The sequence below is a fragment of the Myotis brandtii genome, unplaced genomic scaffold (genome assembly GCF_000412655.1).
Source record: "Myotis brandtii unplaced genomic scaffold, ASM41265v1 scaffold68, whole genome shotgun sequence".
In the NCBI taxonomy this organism is placed as follows: Eukaryota; Metazoa; Chordata; class Mammalia; order Chiroptera; family Vespertilionidae; genus Myotis; species Myotis brandtii.
In genome coordinates this window covers 186,758-191,517 of record NW_005370657.1, presented here as the reverse complement: position 1 = coordinate 191,517, position 4,760 = coordinate 186,758, and the positions used below count along the sequence as shown (strand labels likewise).

The 4,760-nt window shown below is 60.6% G+C and overlaps 1 protein-coding gene across 1 annotated transcript in view; it reads right to left on the bottom strand.

Moving 5' to 3' along the window:
* Positions 1-4,760, bottom strand: part of ZDHHC12 (zinc finger, DHHC-type containing 12) — a 590,635-nt gene that overhangs the window by 576,438 nt on the left and 9,437 nt on the right. The gene's annotated exons all lie outside the window — the stretch shown is intronic.

Sequence of the window (4,760 nt, the reverse complement as noted above, 5' to 3'; positions counted from 1 at the left end):
AGCGAGGCCTGGGGTGGCCCCCTCTGCCCCTGCGCCGTTCCCCGGGTGCTCACTGAATCCTCAGCCACCCTGGAGGGTAGGGATCGCCATGCCCACTTAACAGGTGGGGGTCGGGATCTGAGCCCAGCCGGGGTCACGGCTGCGGGTCGCTGGGCTTCGCGCCCAGGGTGTCGGATCCCCTCCATTCCTTTGCCGAGACTCGCCATGCACCCCTCTCCCCAGCGGTTCCCGTGGGCCTGGCGACGGCCCTGGGAGCTCAGAGCCGGGCACACAGGAGGGCACCTGAGCCACTGGCCCCTGCTCCTGGCTGTGTGGCCTGGGTGGCTGCCTTCACCACGCGGCTGTGGGATGGGTGGGTAACAGTGTCAGCCTGGCCTGGTGCCGGAAGGTTCGGGGCCATGCTAGTCTTGACCTAGCACAGGGCCTGCACACACTGAGCACTCAGGCCACCGCGTTGGAGCCGGTTGTTTATTGTTATTTCTGAGGGATGAGGAGGCCCAGCAGAGTCCCTCCCTGAGCAGAATGCTGAGCGTGAACCCAGGCCTGTTGTGGAGCCGCCCCCCCTGCCCCCCCACCCCCCCCTGCTGAGCAGTGTTGAAATCACCCAGCCGCTGCTGAGCAGAAATTTCCAGTCTCCCTGGCAAAGCCGGGAAGAGTTTGGGTGTGGCTCAGAGATGAAGTTGGGCAGGCTCTGCGGGCCAGGCCTGGGGAGGCACCCCCAGGTGTTGTGGGGGACAAGGAGGCACTCCAGGCCTTGGGGAGCCCCTAGCCTCCAGCTCCAGCCCCAGAGCGGTTCCAGCACAGCCCTGTCCCTGGTGGTCAGTGGAGGGCTGTGGCTGAAGCATTGCTGGCCGTGCCCTCCTTTAGCAAGCCCTGGACCCCGAGAGTCTGGGCACCCCTGGAAGATGAGATCAGGGTCACGGTGTGGGGGCTGTTTGCTTTAGTGACTGCCCCAGCTGTGGGGGTCGCCAGGCCCTTGAGGGGCCCACTTAGCTGATTCCTTGGCCATGGGGGGGGGGGGGGCAGAGGCTCCCAGTTAGGAGGGAGGGTTGCACTGGGCTGTGGAGTCCCTGTCCTGAGTGGCCTGGAGACCTGGCCGACAGGCTGACCCCTGCTTCAACCCGGGGCTGTGACCCTGGGGGGACCTCTGGCCCTTGTGCTCTGTCTGCAGAATTGGCTTGTGGCCCTCACTCGGAGGAGCACTGGAGGGGAAGGGGCCGGGTCGAGCCCCTGCACTGCTCCAAACTGGACAGGTGACCCGGGCGAGTCTGAGGCCGAAAACACGAAGCAGCAGCACTAATGAGGGCACAGAACACGGCCGCCTCTGTGGCAGGCGGTGCTGGGGTTCCACATCCACGTCTCTCCCTGTTGCTCTTGAGGGAGGTTTTGTTTCTTTTCCAGATGAAGGAACGGGGGCTCAGAGAGTTCAATTCACTTCCTTGAGGACACACAGCTAGGAAATGAGAGTCAGGATTCAAACCCTGATCGGCTGGCTTAGAGCCTGAATCCCTAAAGAAAAAGCAAGTTGAATGTTTTTAAAAATAAAACTCTTCTGCCCTAACCGGTTTGGCTCAGTGGGTAGAGCGTCGGCCTGCGGACTCAAAGGTCCCAGGTTCGATTCTCACCAAGGGCATGTGCCTTGGTTGCGGGCACATCCCCAGTAGGAGGTGTGCAGGAGGCAGCTGATCGATGTTTCTCTCTCATCGATGTTTCTAACTCTCTATCCCTCTCTCTTCCTCTCTGTAAAAAATCAATAAAATATATTAAAATAAATAAATAAAGCACTTCAAGCACCTACTATGTGTGAGACATCAAGGCAGGTGGCAACAAAATCAGGACACAGGGCCAGCCCTTCGAGACGCTCCTAATTGACAACACAAGACTCCAGGGAGACCTTCGTGGAAGTTAGATGTGAAAAGTGCCACGTAAGACATTAGCAGTGACAGGGGGGCACCGGGAGAGGGGGGTGCAGGGTGGGGAACAGGGCAGGCAGGAGCTGCGAGGGGAGGCACACGGGGAACAGGGAAGGCTGGTCCTGAGCAATGACGAGGGAGTTCAGTGGAGGGCACAGGCCACGCCTGGAGGCTGCGGGAGAGGATGTCGCATGCTCGGGCCTTGGAGGACGACGGGGGGAGAAGCAGCAGTGGCGGTGCCAGGCTGGGCTGGGCTGGGCTGCCAAGGCCATAGAAAGCGACCTTCGCGCTATAGAGATGGGGAGCCATCGCAGGCCTTTGAGCAGAGGCGGACATCATCCTATCCTACGGGAGGTTTAGAAACACAGTTCTCTGAGCAGAGAAATGGCCTGAAAACACATGAAAAAAAAGGAAAGGAAATTTTCCAAGGAAAGTGGGGAGCCGGAGGCAGAGAGCTGTGGGAGGCTGTGGCAGGAAGGAGCCAAGATGGTGGGCCCGGTGCCCCTCTGGCTGCTGGCTCTCCCGCTGTTTGAGTGATGGGCGACCTCGCAGCCAGTGGGGCTGTGGGGTCTTTGAGATCCTCCTCTTACCTCCAGCCTTAGCCGTCTGACAGGTGACAGATTCCGCCTGTCTCTACTCCTCCCACGAAGTCTGTCCTCCCCACACTCCTCCCCACGGGCTCGGCTGCAGGACACAGGCTGATGTTCAAATCCCATCTGGGCTAAGACCTGTGTGGGAACAGCCTCCCTATGTCCTTGAGGACAGACTGCTGTCCTACGTGGAGCGCCAGGCACTGTACTAGGGCTTTATGGACAGTGTCTCCATCTGAATATAATCAAGCGGAAAAAAAAAAAAGTGTTGGCTTCAGCATTTGACAAGTGGAGAATGGGAACGCAGTGGTCTCCCCAAGCGTTTACCCTAAGGGGGCAGTGGGATTTTTGCCCAAGGTGGGCGCACCTGAGAGTCCTGACCTCGAGGCTGCACTGCCTCAGGCCCTGCAGGGGAAATGTCTGCCTGTGTCCCTCTGGCCCCTGGAGGAGGGGCTGCAGTCCCCCCTCTGCCTGGATGCTCTCCTCCCTTCTCCCACCATCCACATGACAAACTCCCGCTGGACGGGGGGAGCCCAGTGAAACCACTACTTCCTCTGCAGAGAGTCCCGGACTGCACCTCCTGTCCCCTTATCCGAGTTCCTGTGGAGCGGCCCTGGGAGGGGAAGAGAGGCTGGAGGAGGGGGCATGGCTGGGACATGAGAGGAGAGAACCATCCGCTTGTTCTGGGCAGGCCTGGGGCAGGATGGACATGAGAGGGAGGGTGGCCTAGCTCAACCCAGAGAGAGATGGATCGACCAGCCCTTGGGATTACTTGGCTTAGGGGCTGGAGGAGGACAAGTTCTAGCAGGAGAGAGAAGCGCAGATCCAGGCTGTCCAGCAAAGCCTGGCTGGTTCCCCCCAGTCCGAAGGGGGCACCGCCCTTTTCTGCCCCTGTTCACCCCCAGCACCTACTGGACAGGCACACAGAGATGAAAAGAACCCTTTAGAACCCGGGTGGAGATGCCCAGAACTGGGAAGAGTGGCATGGGCTCCTAGTAAACTCAGAATCCCCAGTGCCAAGAACAGTGACTGGCACCTAAGCCTGTGCCCGGGGAACAAATGCACGAATGAGGCATCACCTACCCTCAGCCCCCAGCCCGGGAGGGGGACCAGGAGCCTTGAAGGTGCCTGCTCCTTTGTGCAGCGAGACCTCCAGCCTCCCGTGGACGCCCCCTCCCCCTGATGTGCAGGCTGGCGGGACAGGCTTGGGGGGTGGGGAGGCAAGAGGCCCAGCAAGCAGCTCTACTTGGGAGGGAAATGCCCCCTCTGGTGCCTGGGCATGGCCATTGCCTGGAGCCGTGGGGAACTTTCAGGGACCCCCAGATCACCCCAGTGGGGACCCACACACACAATCCCACAGGGGGAAGCACAGCTCCACCCTCACTAACTGGACCAGTTGCCTCGCTTTCCCCATCTGTAAAGGGGGCTGATAGCACCACCTGCTGCACCGGGTGGCTGGGAAGGTCGCAGGCCAGGCACCAGCTCAGCATGTCCTCCCTGCCATTGTTGTAGGTAATAGCACAGGAGGACGTGGAGGGGGAGGAGGACACCGAGGGGTGGAACGCCCATCAGCCAGCCGGGCTTGGGGGCCACTGCGCCATTGGCTTAGGGGTGCCACTGCCTTATTGGATGACTGCGCAAGGCCCAGCCTCTCTCCAGACCTGTCTCCATTTGCAGAATCAGGCCCTGCTCACCGGGACAGCCTTGACCCTTCGCCAAGCCCAGGCCAGATCTGCACACAGTTCCGGGGATTGCCTGGACACACAGGCACCCATACCCATACACACAGACCCACACTCACACAGGGACATGTGTGCATACAGCACATGACACAGGGACACACACATGGCCACACAAACAGACCCACACAGGCAAATATTCACAGATACAGGCACACACACACACACACACACACACACACACGGGTTTGTTTACACACAGGCCACAGGCATATCCCACACTCACACTCAGCGCCCTCCTGTGTCCCAGTCCCCCAGCTCGCCTCGCCCTGGCCCGCGGCACCCACACCGGCTCACACTCCTGCTCACACTCGTGAACCCGGATCCGCTGTGCACCAACTGTTGGCGCGGGCGGGGCGGGGCGGGGAGCAGGAGGGAAAAATCCACGACTCAGCCCGGGAAGAGGGGGGTGCAGGGGTGGGGGTGCGCGGGCGAGGGAAGTGACAGCCCGCGGTCCCCTCGAGTCCCGGCTCATGAATATTAATGTGGCGGTAATTAACATGCAGGGAAGAAGCAGG